Consider the following 20,617-nt stretch of genomic DNA (forward strand, 5'->3'; position numbering starts at 1 on the left):
CATTCTGACTGGTGTGAAGTGGTATCTCATTGTGGTTTTGATTTGTATTTCCCTGATACCAAGTGATGTGGAGCATTTTGTCATGTGTCTGTTGGCCAACTGGATGTCTTCTTTGCAGAAATGTCTGTTCATGTCTTCTGCCCATTTCTTGATTGGATTATTTGTTCTTTGGGTGTTGAGTTTGGTAAGTTCTTTATAGATCGTGGATACTAGTCCTTTATCTGATATGTCATTTGCAAATATCTTCTCCCATTCTGTCAGTTTTCTTTTGGTTTTGTTAACCGTTTCCTTTGCTGTGCAAAAGTTTTGATCTTGATGAAGTCCCAATAAGTCCTTTTTGCCCTTGCTTCTCTTGCCTTTGGCGATGTTCCTAGGAAGAAGTTACTGTGGCTGAGGTCGAAGAGGTTGATGCCTGTGTTCTCCTCAAGGATTTTGATGGATTCCTGTCTCACATTGATGTCTTTCATCCATTTTGAGTCTATTTTCATGTGTGGTATAAAGAAATAATCCAGTTTCATTCTTCTGCATGTGGCCGTCCAATTTTCCCAACACCGCTTGTTGAAGAGACTGTCTTTTTTCCATTAGACATTCTTTCCAGCTTTGTCAAAGATTAGTTGATCATAGAGTTGAGGGTCCATTTCTGGGCTCTCTATTCTGTTCCGTTGATCTGTGTGTCAGTTTTTTGCCAGTACCATACTGTCTTGATGATGACAGCTTTGTAATAGAGCTTGAAGTCTGGAATGGTGATGCCACCAACTTCGGCTTTCTTTTTCAACATTCCTCTGGCTATTCGGGGTCTTTTCTGGTTCCATATAAATTTTAGGATTATTTGTTCCATTTCTTTGCAAAAAAATCATGGTACTTTGATAGGGATTGCATTAAAGGTGTAGGTTGCTTTAGGTAGCATAGACATTTTCACAATATTTGTTTTTCCAATCCATGAGCATGGAACATTTTTCCATTTCTTTGTATCTTCCTCAATTTCTTTCATGAGTACTTTATAGTCTTCTGAGTACAGTTTCTTTTCCTCTTGGTAGGTTTATTCCTAGGTATCTTATGGTTTTGGGTGCAATTGTAAATGGGATCGACTCCTTAATTTCTCTTTCTTCTGTCTTGTTGTTGGTGTAGAGAAATGCAACTGATTTCTGTGCATTGATTTTATGACACTTTACTGAATTCCTATACACATTCTAACAGTTTTGGAGTGGAGTCTTTTGGGTTTTCCACATATAGTATCATATCATCTGCAAAGACTGATAGTTTGACTTCTTCTTTGCTGATTTGGAAGCTTTTAATTTCTTTTTGTTGTCTGATTGCTGAGGCTAGGACTTCTAGTACTATGTTGAATAGCAGTGGTGATAATGGACATCCCTGTCGTGTTCCTGACCTCAGTGGAAAAGCTGTTTTTCTCCATTGAGAATGATATTTATGGTGGATTTTTCATACATGGCTTTGATAATATTGAGGTATGTGCCCTCTATCCCTACACTTTGAAGAGTTTTGATCACGAAGGGATGCTGTACTTTGTCAAATGCTTTTTCAGCATCTATTGAGAGTACCATATGGTTCTTGCTCTTTCTTTTATTAATGTATTGTATCACATTGATTGATTTGTGGGTGTTGAATCAACCTTACAGCCCTGGAATAAATCCCACTTGGTCGTGGTGAATAATCCTTTTAATGTACTGCTGGATCCTATTGGCTAGTATTTTGGAGAGAATTTTCGCGCATCTGTGTTCATCAAGGATAGTGGTCTATAATTCTCTTTTTTTGTGGGATCCTTTGCCTAGTTTGGGGATCAAGGTGATGCTGGCCTCATAAAATGAGTTTGAAAGTTTTCCTTCCATTTCTCTTTTTTGGAACAGTTTTAGGAGAATAGGAATTAATTCTTCTTTAAATGTTTGGTAGAATTCCCCTGGGCAGCTGTCTGGCCCTGGGCTCTTGATTGTTTGGAGATTTTTGATGACTCTTCCAATCTCCTTACTGGTTATGGGTCTGTTCAGGTTTTCTATTTCTTCCTGGCTCAGTTTTGGTAGTTTATATGTCTCTAGGAATGCATCCATTTCTTCCAGATTGTCAAATTTGTTGGCACAGAGTTGCTCATAATATGTTCTTATAATTGTTTGTATTTCTTTAGTGTTGGTTGTGATCTCTCCTCTTTCATTCATGATTTTATTTATTTAGGTCCTGTCTCTTTCCTTTTTGATAAGTCTGGCCAGGGGTTTTTCAATCTTATTATTTCTTCCAAAGAACCAGTTCCTAGTTCCGTTGATTTGTTCTATTGTGTTTTTTTGTTTGTTTGTTTGTTTGTTTTTGTTTCTATTTCATTGATTTCTGCTCTGATCTTTATGATTTCTCTTCTCCTGCTGGGTTTAGGCTTTCTTTACTGTTCTTTCTCCAGCTCCTTTAGGTGCAGGGTTAGGTTGTGTATTTGAGACCTTTCTTGTTTCTTAAGAAAGGCTTGTATCACTATATATTTTCCTCTCAGGACTGCCTTTGCTGTGTCTCACAGATTTTGAACTGTTGTGTTTCCATTATCATTTGTTTCCATGAATTTTTTTCAATTCTTCTTTAATTTCCTGCTTGACCCATTCATTCTTTAGAAAGATGTTGTTTAGTCTCCATGTATTTGGGTTCTTTCTGACTTTCCTCTTGTGATTGAGTTCTAGCTTCAGAGCATCGTGGTCTGAAAATATGCAAGGAATGATCCCAATCTTTTAATACCAGTTGAGACCTGATTTATGACCCAGGATGTGATCTATTCTGGAGAATGTTCCATGTGCACTAGAGAAGAATGTGTATTCTGTTGTTTTGGGATGGAATGTTCTGAATATATCTGTGATGTCCATCTGGCCCAGTGTGTCATTTAAGGCCTTTATTTCCTTGTTGATCTTTTGTTTGGATGATCTGTCCATTTCAGAGAGGGGAGTGTTAAAGTCCCCTACTATACTGTATTATTGTCAATGTGTTTCTTGTTTTTTGTTATTAATTGGTTTATATAGTTGCCTGCTCCCATGTTAGGGGCATAGATATTTATAATTGTTACATCTTCTTGTTGGACAGACCCTTTGAGTATGATATAGTGTCCTTCTTCATCTCTTATTGTAGTCTTCGGCTTAAAATCTAATTGATCTGATTGTAAGAATTGCCACCCCAGCTTTCTTCTGATGTCCATTAGCATGGTAAATTGTTTTCCACCCCCTCACTTTAAATCTGGAGGTATCTTCAGGTCTAAAATGAGTTTCTTGTAGGCAGCATATTGATGGGTTTTGGTTTTTTATCCATTATGATACCCTGTGTCTTTTTTTTTTAAAGATTTTATTTATTTATTTGACAGACAGAGATCACAAGTAGGCAGAGAGGCAGGCAGAGAGAAGGAAGCAGGCTCCCCACTGAGCAGAGAGCCTGATGCGGGGGTCGATCCTAGGACCCTGGAAACATGAATTGAGCTGAAGGCAGAGGCTTTAACCCACTGAGCCACCCAGGTGACCCACCCTGTGTCTTTTGATTGGGGCATTTAGCCCATTTACATTCAGGGTAACTATTGAGAGATGTGAATTTAGTGCCATTGTATTGCCTGTAAGGTGACTGTTACTGTATATTGTCTCTGGTCCTTTCTGATCTACTACTTTTAGGGTCTCTCTTTGCTTAGAGGATCCCTTTCAATATTTCCTGTAGAGCTGGTTTGGTGTTCGCAAATTCTTTCAGTTTTTGTTTGTCCTGGACGCTTTTTATCTCTCCTTCTATTTTCAATGATAGCCTAGCTGGATATAGTATTCTTGGCTGCATGTTTTTCTCTTTTAGTGCTCTGAATATATCATGCCAGCTCTTTCTGGCCTGCCAGGTCTCTTTGGATAAGTCTGCTGCCAATCTAATATTTTTACCATTGTATGTTACAGACTTCTTTTCCCAGGCTGCTTTCAGGATTTTCTCTTTGTCACAAAGGCTTGTAAATTTTACTATTAGGTGACAGGGTGTGGGCCTATTCTTATTGATTTTGAGGGGCATTCTCTGAACCTCCTAAATTTTGATGCTTGTTCCCTTTGCCATATTGGGGAAATTCTCCCCAATAATTCTCTCCAGTATACCTTCTGTTCCCCTCTCTCTTTCTTCTTCTTCTGGAATCCCAATTATTCTAATGTTTTTTCATCTTATGGTATCACTTATCTCTCAAATTCTCCCCTCATGGTCCAGTAGTTGTTTGTCTCTCTTTTGCTCAGCTTCTTTATTCTCTGTCATTTGGTCTTCTATATCACTAATTCTTTCTTCTGCCTCATTTATCCTAGCAGTAAGCACCTCCATTTTTTTATTGTACCTCATTAATAGCTTTTTTTATTTCATTGGTTAGATTTTAATTCTTTTATTTCTCCAGAAAGGGCTTTTATTTCTCCAGACATAGTTTCTCTAGTATCTTCCATGCCTTTTTCAAGCCCAGCTAGAACCTTGAGAATCATCTTTCTGAACCCTAGATCTAACATATTACCAATGTCCATATTGGTTAGGTTCCTAGCCTTTGGTACTGCCTCTTGTTCTTTTTTTTTTTTTTTTTGTGGTGAGTTTCTCCACCTTGTCATTTTGTCCAGATAAGAATATATGAAGGAGCAAATAAAATACTAAAAGGGTGGAAAAGACCCCAGGAAAATGTGCTTTAACCAAATCAGAATAGACCCCAAATCATGGTGGGGAGAAAGGGGATAAAAAGAAGTTCAGAAAAAAAATTAAAAAAGAAAACAAATAAAGAAGGAAAAAAAATATATATATATATATACATATTAGACTGGTGACTAGAACAGGGTCACCCACTTAATTTGGGGAGTATTTTGGTCTCTTGGGAGAAACTACCTCCCAAAATTTTAAAGAATGAAAAGTATATATAAGGGTAAACACAATGAAGGGATGGAATATGACTATAAAGATGAAAAAAAATTTTTTTAATTTAAAAAAGGAGTTGATAAGGTAAGTAGTTTGGGAGAATAAAGAAAAAATGGAGAGAATTTGCTCAGGCTGGAGACTAGAACAAGCCTGGTGCTAGATTTAGGGTGTATTTTGATCTGTTAGAAGTTGTACCCCAAATTTTTTAGAAGAAAAAATCCTATGTGTATACAATAAATAAAGTTAGATAAAATGAAGGATAAAATATGACTATAATAATGAAGTTTCAAAAAGATTTTTTTAATGAAAGGTATTGTTAAGATAAACTAGTTAAAAAATGTTAAAAGAGGAAAGGGTAAAAGTTTTTAAAAATTAGCAGAAGAAAAAAATAAAATTAAAAAAATTAATTAACTTCGCAAGACTAAAGATTCAGGGGGAGAAAGCCTGAATTCCACGCTTTTCTTTCTCCTCCTCTGGAATTCAGCTGTTCTCCTTGGTAAGTGAACTTGGTCTTGGCTGAATTTCTTGTTGATCTTCTGGGGGTGGGGCCTGTTGTACTGATTCTCAAGTGTCTTTGCCCCAGGCGGAATTGCACCACCCTTACCAGGGGCCTGGCTAAGTAATCCGCTGGGGTTTGCTTTTAGGAACTTTTGTTCCCTGAATGCTTTCTGTAGTGTTCCGGAGGACGGGCATAAAAATGGCGGCCTCCCAATCTCTGGCTTGGAGGAGCCGAGAGCTTGGGGCTCCACTCCTCAGTGCACCGCTAGAGAAAAGCGCTCAATCACTCCTATCTCCCTGGCCTTCTGCTGCGCTCCGAGCTCACCCAGCCTGTGACCAAGCCTCTCTGTCTCTGGCACACAGCTCCACCTAGAGTCTCTGAACCCCGCAGATCCCTGAGCTCTTCCATGTGGGGTCTCCCAGGATCTTGTGGGGACCCCACTCACAGAGCAGTGGCCTGTGCCACGGATTATGGTTCAAGATAACCCCGAGTTGAGAGCTCACTCTTCTGCTCTGTCGCTTTAGCTGGCTTCCCTGCTCTAATAACTATGAGCTCTGTGACACTCAGACACACCCAATGTTTCTATGACCCTGCAGGACTTGGGGCCACATTGTCCCTGCGTGGGCTTCACCCTCGTTTAGCCTCTGGAGCGATGTCCCTCAGTGGAGCAGACTTTTAAAAGTCCTGATTTTGTGCTCCCTTGCTCCGCTGTTTGCTGGGAACCGGCCCTTCCCCCTGCAGTCTATCTTCCTGTGGCTTTGGATTCACTTCTCCACTGGTCCTACCTTTCAGAAAGGAGTCAATTTTCTGTTTCTAGAATTGTTGCTCTTCTTTTCTTCGATCTCCTGTTGGATTGGCAGGTGTTTGGAATGGTTTTATAAGCTATATAACTGATCTCCTGCTACCTGATGTCATCTCAGCCTGCTACTTCTCTGCCATCTTGACTCTATCCCCACCTCATTCATCTATTCTTATCTGGATAAAATGACAAGGTGGAAAAACTCACCTCAAAAAAAAAAAAAAAAAAAGAATAAGAAGCAGTATTGATAACTAGGGACCTAATCAATATGGACATTAGTAAGATGTCAGAACTAGAGTTCAGAATAACAATTATCAAGATGCTAGCTGAGCTAAAAAAAAAAAAAAAAAAAAAAAAAAAGAATGGAATATACTAGAGAATCCCTTTCTGGAGAAATAAAATCCCTTTCTGGGGAAATAAAAGCTAAACTAAAATCTAACCAAGTTGAGATCAAAAAAGCTATTAATGAGGTTCAATAAAACATGGAGGCTCTTACTGCTAGGATAAATGAGACAAAAGAGAGAATTAGTGATATAAAAGAGCAAATTATGGAGAATAAAGAAGCTGAGAAAAAGAGAGGTAAACAACTACTGGACCACGAGGGGAGAATTCGAGAGATAAGTAATACCATAAGACAAAACAGTATTAGAATAATTGGGATCCCAGAAGAAGAAAGGAGGGGGCAGAAGGTATAGTGGAGCAAATTATAGCAGAGAATTTCCCTAATCTGGTGAAGGTAACAAGCATCAAAATCCAGGAGGCACAGAGAATCCCCCTCAAAATCAATAAAAATAGGTCCACACCCCATCATCTAATAGTAAACCTTACAACCCTAAGTGACAGAGAAAATCTTGAAAGCAGCTTGGGAAAAGAGGTCTTTTGTCCCAACTGTAGAAATATTAGATTTCTATAATTGTAGAACAATTGTAGAAATTGTAGAGTTGTAGAAATATTAGATTGACAGCAGACCTATCCACAGATACCTGGCAGGCCAGAAAAGACCAACACAATATATTCAGAGACTATAGCAAGAAAAATATGCAACCAAGAATACTATATTCAGCTAAGCTGTCATTGAACATAGAAGGAGAGATTTAAAAAAAAGAGAGAGAGAAAGAAAGGAAGAAAGAAAGAAAGAAAAGAAACTTCCAGGACAAACAAAAACTAAAAGAATTTGCAAACACCAAACCAGCCCTACAGAAAATATTGAAAGAGGTCCTCTAAGTGAATAGAGAGCCTAAAAGTAACGGACCAGAAAAGAACAGAAACAATATACAGTAACAGTCACCTTACAGGCAATACAATGGCACTAAATTCATATATTTCAATACTTACCCTGACCATATAAATGTGCCAAATGCCCCAATCTGGTACCCAATGACACAGGGTATCAGAATGGATTTAAAAAAAAAAAAAAGACCCATGAATATGCTGTCTGCAAGAAACTCATTTAAGACCCAAAGGCCCCTCCAGATTTAAAGTGAGGGGGGTGGAAGACAATTTACCATGCTAATGGACATCAAAAGAAAGCTGGGGTGGCAATCCTTAGATCAATTAGATTTTTTTTTTTTTTAAAGATTTTATTTATTTATTTGACAGAGAGAGATCACAAATAGGCAGAGAGGCAGGCAGAGAGAGAGAGAGGGAAGCAGGCTCTCTGCTGAGCAGGGAGCCCGATGCGGGACTCGATCCCAGGACCCTGAGATCATGACCTGAGCCGAAGGCAGCGGCTTAACCCACTGAGCCACCCAGGCGCCCAGATCAATTAGATTTTAAGCCAAAGACTATAATAAGAGGTGAGGAAGGACACTATATCATACTTAAAGGGTCACTCCAAGAAAATCTAACAATTTTAAATATCTATGCCCCTAACATGGGAGCAGCAAACTATATAAACCAATTAATAATTGGTTAATAAATTATAATTTAATAATTATATAACCAATTAATAACCAATTAATAAATTCAAAGAAGCACATTGACAATAACAATGATAGTAGGGAACTTTTTTTTTTTTTTTATTCCTTTGACAGAGACAGATCAGAAGTAGGCAGAGAGGAAGGCAGAGAGAGGAGGAAGCAGGCTCCCTGCTGAGCAGAGAGCCCGATACGGGACTCGATCCCAGGACCCTGAGATCATGAGATAGTAGGGAACTTTAATACTCCCTTCACTGAAATGGACAGATCATCTAAGCAGAAGATCAACAAGGAAATAAAGGCTTTAAATGACACACTGGGCCAGATGGACATCACAGATATATTCAGAACATTCCATCCCAAAACAACAGAATATATTTTCTTTTCTAGTGCATATGGAACATTCTCCAGAATAGATCACATCCTGGGTCACAAATCAGGTCTCAACCAGTACCAAAAGATTGGGAATATTCTCTGCATATTTTCAGACCACAATGCTTTGAAACTAGAACTCAAACATAAGAGGAAAGTTGGAAAGAACTCAAATACATGGAGACTAAACAGCATCCTACTAAAGAATGAATGGGTCAACTGGGAAATTAAAGGAGAATTTAAAAACTTCATGGAAACAAATGAAAATGAAAACACAACTGTTCAAAATCTTCAGGACACAGCAAAGGCAGTCCTGAGAGGAAAGTATATGGCAATACAAGACTTTCTCAAGAAACAAGAAAGGTCTCACGTACACAATCTAACCCTGCACCTAAAGGAGCTGGAGAAAGAACAGTAAAGAAAGCCTAAACCCAGCAGGAGAAGAGAAATCATAAAGATCAGAGCAGAAATCAATGAAAATAGAAACCAAAAGAACAACAGAACAAATCAACAAAACTAGGAGTAGGTTCTTTCAAAGAATGAATAAGATTAATAAACTCCTGGCCAGGCTTAACAAAAAGAAAAGAGAATGAAAGAGGAGAGATCACAACCAACACCAAAGAAATACAAACTATTATAAGAACATATTATGAACAACTATATGCCAGCAAATTTGACAATCTGGAAGAAATGGATGCATTCCTAGAGACATATAAACTGCCAAAACTGAAACAGGAAGAAATTTATCATTGTTTGTAAATAGTATAATTAGTCAACTGGAAAACCAAAGGGTAACAATTCAAAAACTAAGTAATGAAAGACTTTAGTGAGGCGACTGGATACTCAAGAATCAGTAGATTAATGAAAGAAGACTTTTATTTACAATTGTAACCAAAAAGATAACAATTCTTTTAAAAAAAGATTTTATTTCTTTATTTGAGAGAAAGAGACAGAAAGAGAGAGAGTATGAGTGGGAAGGAGAGGGAGAATCAGGGAGTCTGACATGGGGCTCAATCCCAGGACTCTGAGCTCATGGCCGGAACTGAAGGCAAATGCTTAACTGACTGAACCACCCAGGCACCCCTAAAAAGATAAAATTTCTAAAAACAAGTTTAACAAGAAATGTGCAGTTTACTCGGTGACACAAAAGATTGGAACAAATGGAAAGGATGCCTATCATGTCTTTTGGATTTGATTTTTTTCAAAAATAATAATACATGATATTTTGGTGAGGATTCAAAGTTAAAGGCACTTGGCAAAGCATAGTGAGGTGTGATTTGATATCCACTTTCCTACCTTTGGATTAGCAGTGTGTGTCAGTAGGTGAACTATACATTTTGTGGAACAAAGGGGAGAGTAAGAATATATAATAGTAATGGGGAGGGTTACACTGGGAAATCTTCACAATAAAATGGTAGGTAAAGGGACGCCTGGGTGGTTCAGTAGGTTAAAACCTCTGCCTTCAGCTCAGGTCACGATCCCGGGGTCCTGGGATCGAGCCCCGCGTCAGGCGCTCTGCTCCACGGGGAGCCTGCTTCCTTCTCTCTCTGCCTGCCTCTCTGCCTACTTGTGATTTCTGTCTGTCAAATAAATAAATAAAATCTTTTAAAAAATAAATAAAATAAAATAAAATAAAATGGTAGGTAAGGAGTGAATCCCTCCCCCCCAAAGAAACCCCTACTACAACTAATACATCAATTTGAAAAATCTCTGTCGATTCGAGAGATGACCTTTTATTGATATTGTAATTGCTTAATAGCATTTGACATTTAAAACCACTCATTGTACTCTCCAACACTTGTTAAGAGTTGAGACACCACGAGATCTGAGGGTTTCAGCCTCAGCTTTCAGTCACACTCAGAGGGCCCAATATGCTCATGCAGGTCGAAGATTACTAGCTTTAGGACAAATACAGAGCAGAGAAGATGGCACCATGCACAGCCATGCCTTCGCAGACACTTGTGACAGCAGAGGGAGATCCCAGTGGCTCTAGGTGCTGCATGGCCTGTGTTTGAGTCATGAGGAATGGCACAAATTGTAGGCATATGGGTCACATTAGATCAGGGAAGCCCTGGTGTCTAGGCTCCTTCAGTGGATACAGCCTTCTGGTCACCTGGGACCTGGAGGGAGTGTCTGCAGTTCCCATTCCTTAGGGCAGTGCTGCAGCTGTCTTCAATTACCAGTGAAATATGAACCAACAACCAGAGATTGTGTGTCCCTGGGGTGTCCTTGGATGAGCAGTCAGTACATAGCAAGTCCAGCAAGACTGTCATTTCTCTCTACTGGGTATTCACTTTGCTTGCAAATATGAAAAGTTCCACTCAAGGTCAAACTCGCCCCTCGGCTGGAGGAAAAGATTCACAGTCCAGTGGCGCACCGTTTCCTTCCAGAAAATTCTCAACAGATTCTGAGTTCTTTCCCCTTTGGACTCTCAGGTGTCTTGAGTGGCACAATATATACCGCCAATACTTAAGACTTGAGCAAATGGTTGAGGGAAATGCCAGTCCGTAACAGAGATGAGACATATTGACCAGACACCTGAGCAACCAATCATGAAGTGAAATGAAAACAAGGAACAAAATGAAACAAAAATTAAGGTGTGATTATGTGGCTGATGGCCAGTTGTGAGACCTGGTTTCTCCCATCCTGCCCACATGGGGCTGTGAGTGGTTTGCATTTAACTTTTACTCACGTTGATAATTCCCTTGGTTAATACTGAAGATTTGGGTTCCTTGTTATCCTCATTACTCTTTTCAGGGCTAACATCAAACATATTTAGACCCTTTTTCTCCTAGAAGGTTTAGAATAGGCACCTTCTCCACCTGGGGTAGCCCTCCTTCTAAGCAGTAACCATCTCACTACCTACCCAGGTGTTCTCCTGAGGTACGTTTCTGTCCTATGTGTTTTTCTTATTAGCATACCTCCTCCAAATTTGATGTTTATAGCCTAGGCCTACAGCATGAACTCTGGTTTGGATTAAATTGTTTTCCAAAATGATTATATTGACATCCTAATCCCTGATACCTGTGACTGTGACCTTAGGTGGAAAATGGTCTTTGCAGATGTAATTAGTAAGATGAGGTTATACTGGAATGCATGGGTCACATTAGATCTGGGAAGCCCTGATGTCTAGGGTCCCTCAGCCTGTGTAGCCTTCTGGTCACCTGGTAGGTCCTAAATCTGATGACTGATTTCCTTACAAGGAGGGGTTTTGGAGACACACCGAGGGAAGATGGTCATGTGAGGACCATCACTAGCAGAAACCAGTGATGTGGCTATAAACCAAGGAATGACATGGATGGCCAGCAACCACTAGAAGCTAGGAAGGGGCCGGGAAGAATTATTCTTCCCCCAGAGTCTTCAGAGGGAGCATGACCCGGCTAACATCTTGATTTCAAACTTCTGGCCTCCAGAACTGTGAGAAAGCAAATTTCGCTTGTTTAAACTCACCCAGTTTGTGGAAATTTGTCACAACAGCCTTGGGAAACTAACACAAACCCTTTGTCTCAGTTTACTTAAATGAAACATATAAGGCGGACATCCTGGGAATGGCTGCATGGGTTATCTAGGTAAGAAACATGCTTAATCAGAACTGGCAGTCATTTATAAAATCACTTGCCTGATAAGCCCCTCAAACACATGTCTTCTTTATACTGTTTCTGAATAAAATAAAGGTATGATTTTTAGAAACCTGAGGGACTCAAATCATTCAGTCACAAAAGTAAAAGGCAAATAAGAAGAAATGAGGGCTACCTGGGTGGTTTGGTCAGTTAAGCATCTGCCTTTAGCTCAGGTCATGATCCCAGGGTCCTGGATTCAAGCCCCATGTCGGGCTCCTGGTTTAGGAGGGAGCCTGCTTCTCCCTCTCCTTCTGCCTCCCCCGCACCCACCACCACACACACACCCCTCATGCTTGCTCTCAATCTCTCTCTAGTGCTTTCTCTCAAATAAATTAATACAATCTTTAAAAATAAATAAAATATTTTAAAAAATAACAAGAAACAATTTTATTTTTCTTTTCTAAGAGATATTGCCAATGTAAATTCTATATCTGAAAGATTTTCTTATAGTTTTCTTGCTAAAGCTGCAATGAAAATCAATAAAGAAGGCTGTTAATTAACAAGTGAGCACTGCATATAAATTTAGATCAAACAGGCTGGAATTACAAAGTTTGGGAAGTGTTTGCTCTTTTATCTCCTGAGGTTGGTTCTGGAAACGAGCAAATGCTACCTTCTTATCATTTGCTTGCCTTTTTTTTTTTTTTTTTTTTTACCTTGATGGCAAAGTTTTGAGGACTAAAGAGTGAAGTGTTTGCTGTCCAAAAGTGGAAGGACACAGATTCGAGACCAGAGACACTGGAAAACTGAAAAAATAGTGAGCCTTTATTGACTTGGGAAAGAAAACAGGTACCTGAAAATGAGGGATTCATCAATGGGACTGCTAAAACAGGACCAACTAGAAAGAAGGGCTCACTGACTTCTGAGTCAAAGACAGAAGAGGATTATACTGTGAAGAATGAAAACGCAGACATTTCAGATCAGGTAAGTATATAATATGAGAGAAAATCTAAGTGGTTTGACGATGAGGTGAGTTTGTTTTTTGTTTTTGTTTTTAAGATTTTATTTATTTATTTGAGAGAGAGAGAGAGAAAGAGAGTGAGCAGGATGGAGAGGGAGAGAGAATATGAAGCAGACTCCACACTGAGCGCAGAGTCCAATGCGGGGCTCGATCCCACAACCATGAGATCATGACCAGAGCTGAAACCAAGAGTCAGATGCTCAACCCACTGAGCCCTAGCAATGAGTTTTTAATAGAGCAATACAACACTGTCAGCATGATCCATGAAAGAAAGAATAAGTAAGTTGGGCTTCATTAAAATTAAAAACTTGTGCTCTGCAAGAGATACTATTAGGAGAATGAAAGAGCAAATCACAGAATAGGAGAAAATGTTTGCAAAACATATATTGGATAAAGGACCTGCCTCTATAATATACAAAGAGCTCTTAAAACTCATAGAATAAGAAAAAAACCCAATTTTTTAAATGGACAAAAATCTGGGGGCGCCTGGGTGGCTCAGAAGTTAAGCATCTGTGTTCAGCTCAGGTCATGATCCCAGGGTCCTGAGATCAAGCCCCACATTGGGCTCCCTGCTCAGCGGGAAGCCTGCCTCTCCCTCTCCCACTCCCCAACCCCACTTGTGTTCCCTCTCTTGCTGTCTCTCTCTCTCAGATAAATAAATAAAATCTAAATAAATAAATAAATAAATGGACAAAAATCTGAACAGACACCTCACCAAAAAACAATATCCAATGGAAATAAGCATATGAAAAGACAATCAACATAATGAGTCATTAGAGAATTGCAAGTTAAAACAATGAGATACCACTACACAATTATTGGATTGGGAAAAATCCAAAATACTGACAACTTCAAGTGCTGGTGAGGATGTGGAGCAACAGGACCTCCCATTCATTGCTGGTGGGAATGCAAAACAATGCAACCACTTTGGAAAACAGTTTAGTGACTTCTTTTGAGCTTACCGTACAATCCAACAATTGTGCTTCTAAGTATTTACAGATCTGAGTTAAAAACTTATGCCCACACAAAAACTCACACAAATTTACAGCAGCTTGATTCATAATTGCCCCAAGCAGGAAGTAACTGAGTTGTCCCTCAGTAGGTAAACAGATAAATACACTGTGTCGCATCCAGACAAAGGATTGTATTCAGTGTCAAAAAGAAATGAACTATCCAGCCACAAGAAGACATGGAGGAAGTTTAAATACATATTGCTACATGAAAAAACTAGTGGGGAAAAGGCTACCTACTATATGAGTCGAAGTATATGATATTCTGGAAAAGGCGAGACCATAGAAAGAGGAAAAAGATCAGTGGTTGCCAGGGGTGCAGCAGGGGGGAGGAGGGATGAGTAGATGGAGCACAGAGGGCAGTGTGACTCTTCTGTGTGATACTGCAGTGGGCGATATGTGGCATTAGGCATTTATCAAAATACGTGAAACTGAACAATGCAAAGAGTGAACCCTAATGTAAACTATGGACTTTGGTTAATAAGAGTATATTCAATATTGGCTCATTGAAGGTAACAAATGTACTACGAGATGTTAATAATAGGGGAGGGGCGCCTGAATGGCTTACTTAGTTGAGCAACCAACTCTTGATTTCGGTGTCAGTCGTGATCTCAGGGTTGTGAGATCGAGCCTCATGTAGAACTCTGTGATCAGCAGGGAGTCTGTTGGTGACTCTCTCTCTCCATCTCCCTCTGCCCCTCCCCCCACTCACACATTCTAAATCAATCAATAAATGAATAAATGAAATCTTTAAAAACATATTAATAGGGAAAAATTCGTAGGGAGGGAGAGAGTATATGGAAGCCACTGTACATTGAGCTCAACCATTCTGTATACCTAAAACTGCTCTAAAATACAAAGTCTATTTTAGAGAATCATTAGCAACCATTTCATGTCCTTTGACACAATGCAATTGAATTAGAAAGTTATGACAAAAGGACACATTTTAAATCTCAGAGGTTGAGAATGTAAAAACTTAGTATAATTAATCTACTGGTCCAAAAAGAGATCATAATGAAGATTTGAAAAAAATGTCTAATACTAAATAATAATTAAGATATTCTATATTGGGCACCTGGGTGTCTCAGTTGGTTAAGCATCTGACTTCAGCTCAGGTCATGATCCCAGGGTTGTGGGATGGAACCCCACAACCAGCTCTCTGCTCGGTGGAGAGCCTACTTCTCCCCTTTCCCCCTTCTCTCGCTTTCTTCTCCTCCTCCCCTCCCCTCCACTCACATTCTCTCTCTGGCTCTCTCTATCAAATAAATAAATCTTTTTTTAAAAAATTAGAATTAAAAAAAAAGATATCACATATCAAATCTTCTGAGAGGCAGCTGAGAAGTAAATTCATGGCCTTAAATGTATATTTTAGGAAAGGAAAATAAATTGAAAATTAATGAGCTGACCATCCAATTTAAGAAGTTAGAAAAAAGAACAGTAAAATAAACCTAAAAGAAAAATGAAAGCCAAGAGCAGAAATGAATTTAAAAAAAAAATACAAAATAACTATACAGTAGATCAACAAAACCAAAAGTTGATTTTACAAAAAAAAAAAAAAAAAGACTAATAAAGTAAAAGAGCTCTGGTAAAATCGAGAAAGAGAGACAGACAGAGAATGCCCAGAGCACTATTAAGAAAGAAAAGAGAGACATAACACAAATCCTAAAATCCTTAGAGAATACTATGACAATCTTTATACTGATACATATATATACATATATATGTATATATGTAACTTGTAAAATACACAGTATAATTTCCTACAGAATTGCAATTTACCAAAACTAATTGACAAACACTATCCATTTGTTGTCTCTTCAAACAACCATATTTACACACACAAACACACACACAGAACTCCAATTTAATTAAGTAGCAGGTGAAGATTCCTTGATCGCAGGAAAGATCAGTCCCAAGGCTGGCTGCTGACCCAAATGAAAAGACAAATTCTCCCAGCTTGTCCCTGTTTGGATCCACACGGTGCCTAGAGGTGCTGTAGTCAACTTGGGAACATGAAGTGACAAGCCAGCCACTGAAGATAAGGGAGTAAGGACGCTGAAGGAGCCTGTGTCCTTGAGTATCTACTCCAGCCTTGAAATATACCTCCTCTTCAGTATGGGTCTGTGAGGCAGGAGGATGAGAAGACTTGTTACTTAGGCCACTATGACATTTTTGGTCACTTCCTGCCAAAAGTATCCTAATACTCTGACACAACAGGAAACAGAAAATTTGAATAGACCTACAACCAAGAAAATCAAATAAGTTATTAAATAGCTAAACACACACACCTAGTAGTCACAGATGGGTTAATAAATCATTTCTTTCAAGCATTTAAAGAATATAACATTTTATTCTAATACAAATATAGAAACTCTTCCAGAGAAGAGAGAGAGAAAGCAGGCCCGAGAGAGAGAACTCCCAAAGTCATTTTATAGATTAAAATAAACTTACTATTAATCCAATAAAGCTAGTGGGAGAGAGGATAATGGCACACCAGACTCACTGATAAGCGTAGTACCTGTGCGTGTGTGTGTGTGTGTGTGTGTGTGTGTGTGTGTGTGTTATGACCAAGAAAGATTTACCAAGGGAATCCAACCTTGGAAAATCTGTTAATACGGATAGCATATTAACAAACTTGAAGGGAATAAAAACGCATGAAAGCTTTCACAAAAAAAGCAAAAATCAATACAGTTTAACACTCTTATGTAATTTTCTTCAAAAACTGGTAAATTAGGAAAAGCTAACTCCCTTAACCTGATAAAGTGTATGTACCAAAAATCGGTAAACATTCATACTTAATCACAACATTAAGTGTTTTTGAAGCGCTTCCTTGAAAACAAAGCAAAGTTACACACTATCTCCACTTCGACGTGGCGTCGTATTAGGCTGTTGGAACTGAAGTGCAGGGAGAGGAAACAAGGGGAAGTAAAACAGTCCTGGTAGGTTAAGTGAGAGAACAGCAGTCTGAGTTTTGCTTTGTCTTCTCAATTGCCAGGACTTTTGCCAATCACAAGATGACTGGAGGCCATTGCTCAGTTGGTATAATTTTTTTTTTTAACTCAAGTTCATTCCTTCTTTCATCTTCAATACTCTTTTAAGTCTATCTGGTAAATTTTTCACTTTAGATATTATGCTTTTAATTCTAGAATTGCCATATGATTCCTTTCTAGTTTCTCATTCTCTGTTGAATTTGCCCATCTGTTCATTCATTACAGTTGTGTTTTTTTAACCCACTTCGAAGTCTTCACCTACTAATTAAATAATCTTAGTTATTCCAGAACTGATTTCTATGAACTGCCCTTCTTCTGGCTATGGATCACATTTGCCTGCCTGTTTGCAAGTTTAGTGGATTTTAAAAAAAGATTTTAATACTGGGCTTTGTAGATGAGATATTGTAGAAAATAGAGATTCTGGTATCTTCCTCTAAAGAGTGTTTATTTTTAGTAGGCACTTAACTTGGCAGGCATAAAATTCCAAATGCTGTGTTCTCTGAGACGGACAGCACCGAAACTTCTGCCTTGTTCTTTCAGCCTCCAGTTGTTTTTTTCCCTAATTGTTTCCTGCTGGGTTTCTCAGCAGGATCCCTGCACAGGTCCAAGTCAGAAATCAGCCAAGGGTTTAGTCAAAATTTATATAAACCTTGAAAAAGCCTCTCTCAGAGGCACCTGGCTAGCTCAGTCTGTACAGCACGTGACTCTTGATCTTGGGGTCATGAGTCCAAGCCCCACGTTGAACCTCCAGCTTCCTTAAATAGATAAATAAGCAAATAAATAAATAGCAAGTTTCTGTGAACCCTCCCTTTCTTGGATTTCTCTTCTTTCCCATTCTCTAACTTGTCAAACCAGTAAGACCAGCAGATTTATACTTGAATACTGGCCATCACGTGCTACATATTCTGCATAGTGCCTTCAGGCAAAAATTTTTATAATCACAAATCTTACCCACTGCCCCTCCCTTCTGCCAGTGGTTGACTCTCCTCCACTTGCTGCCTGTTTTTGTTCTCTCTAGTTTCTTCAAATTGTGTGTGTGTGTTAAGATTTTATGTATTTATTTGACAGAGAGAGAGAGCACCCATGAGTAGGGGTGGGGGTGGGGGCAAAGGGAGAAGGAGAAGCAGACTCCCCACTGAGCAGGGTGCCAGATATGGGGCTCAACCCCAGGACCCTGGGACCACTACCTGAGCCAAAGGCAACCACTTAACTGACTGAGCCACCCAGGTGCCCCAAATTGTGAGTTTGTAAAAATTTTGTCCAGAGTCCATAATTTTTAAATACAATACAGGCTACTCAATCACTACTAGAGAAAAGAAAACTTCCAATTTTTGTTTTAAAACACTCAAGTGAAGATGTTGATTTGTCTGAAATTAAAGGAAAGACCAAAGCCAGCAATAGCCCTATGATATTCATTGACATAGTGTGCTGGTTAAAGCCATGAGAAGAGACCAACTAACAGGTGAACATAAACAGGAAAGGATCTAAGAAGGGGCGCCTGGGTGGCTCAGTCAGTTATGTATCTGCCGTCAGCTCAGTTCATGATCCCAGGACCCCCGGGCTCTCTGTTCAGCGAGGAGCCGGCTTCTCCCTTTCCCTCTGCCTGCTGCTCCCGCTGCTTGTGCTCTCTCACTCTCTCTCTCTGTCAAATAAATAAATAATAATAACAAAATCTTTTAAGAAAGAAAGAAAGATCCAAGAATAGAAAGAGAGATGTTTTTATTAAGTTAATGTAATCCTCTTGAAATGAACAGTAATTACAGATACCACTTACTGAACCTGCTGTGGGGGCAGTCCACCCGTCTCACTGAATTTATCCAGCAGGATCGCAAGATGGACACCTGAGGCCCACAGCAAGTGGCTTGCCCATGGTCACAAGGAAAGTGAATGAAAAGAGGAACTTTAGGAAGAGATGGGAAGAGAGGAACTACTGAAGGAGACTACTGAGAAGGAACACGCTTTACAGGTAGAGGAAACCTTAGGGAGATTTTTCAACTCTCAGATACTCAGTTTCCATGTCTGTAAAACAGGAATAATAATTACCTTGTCATTAGTGTCAAGATTAGAAATAATGTATTTATGGTACCGAAAACAGTGCACCTAGAAAACTTGCAGTAGAAGGAAAGCTATGATGCCTATGAATGTTATTGATTGTATTGAGCCCTATTTTGTCACGCAAATAGAATGCAGGTTCCCCCCAAAATCCTTACTAGGCGTGGGTGGACATAGGGCTGGAAAAGATGAAGAGGAGCCTTGAGGGCAAAGATGGATGAGAGAGGAAGGGCCTTCAGGATGTCCATCCAAGGTGGATTTTGTGGGTGACCGGTATCCAAATGGAAGAAGTGAAAAATGTTTCTCACACCCTCATGCACTTGTTTCTGCAACTGATGAGAGGGCTGTCCTGGCCTATCTTTGAAAGGATCTGGGGATGGATTTCATGGGGGATGGATTTCATGGGGCTCCATCCCCATGAAAGGAAGAAAACCTACAAACAAGTCAAAGGTAAAGCTTTTATTATTTATGATTAATTATTTTTATTTTATTACTTTATTTATTATGTGAAGTATAAAAATAAACCAATGAGACCATGCTAATGTAGATAAATGGCTGAAGACATCTCACATACAGAACTCCAAATCATTTTGTTAGATACCGTCTCCTCAAGGAAGTGGAGCATAACTTCCCCTCCTTAACTGTGGGCTGTATTTAGTGACTTGCTTCCAAAAAGAATAGGAAAAGGGGGTAAAGGTCATGTTACAGTGGAGAAATCTGGCAAACACAACCACAGCTAGGCAATCAAGTTTGACTTCAACAGTGATAAATCATGCTGGTAATATATATGTTGATTTCATGTAGTAAGAACAGCATTTTAGCCCTGTGGCCTTCATCCCCAAGACACATTATCCCATTAGAAGAACATCAGGCAAACCCCAAATGAGAGACATTTACAAACCCCCAGTATTCTTCCAAGTCACTGAAAACAAGAAAAGTTTGAGAAACTGCTGCAGCCAAGAGGAGCCTAAGGAGATGCATGGACATCCTGGCTTGGGCTCCAGAACAGCAAAGAACATTAGGTAAAAACTAAGGAAACCTGAATAAAGTACAGACTTCAGTTAAGAATAATATACCAGTATTAGAGGTGCCTGGCTGGCTCAACTGGAACAGCATGTGACACTTGATCATGGGGTTGTAAGTTCGAGCCCCATGTTGGGTGTAGAGCTTACTTAAAAAGTAAAAATTCTTCAAAAAAAAAAAGAATAAGATATCAATATTGGTTGATGAGATGTAACAAAGGTACCATACTAATGTAAGATAATAGGAAAAGTGGGTTCCAGGTATATGGGGATTCTCTGTATTCTCTGTGCAGCTTTTTTGGAAATCTGAAACTATTCTGTTATTAAAAGTTTATTTTATAATTATGTATATACATATTTGTATAGGTAAAATACATGTATAGACAGATACAACACAGACAGACACAGACACAGACATAGACACACACACACACACACACACACATAGTTTTTTTTCCCCTCCCCAGCTACAGCTTGATACTGGACACAGAGAATGTTTTTTGGAAT

The 20,617-nt window shown here is 39.1% G+C and overlaps 1 long non-coding RNA gene across 1 annotated transcript; it reads left to right on the forward strand.

The window, feature by feature from the left end:
* The first annotated feature begins 143 nt into the window (after positions 1-143).
* LOC116587831 lies at positions 144-18,996 on the forward strand. The gene is made up of 3 exons (XR_004284663.1): positions 144-184; positions 12,745-12,999; positions 18,858-18,996. It is a non-coding gene; the product is annotated as an uncharacterized LOC116587831 (long non-coding RNA).
* The last annotated feature ends 1,621 nt before the right edge of the window (positions 18,997-20,617 follow it).

Source organism: Mustela erminea, chromosome 4 (assembly GCF_009829155.1).
Source record: "Mustela erminea isolate mMusErm1 chromosome 4, mMusErm1.Pri, whole genome shotgun sequence".
Classification (NCBI taxonomy): Eukaryota; Metazoa; Chordata; class Mammalia; order Carnivora; family Mustelidae; genus Mustela; species Mustela erminea.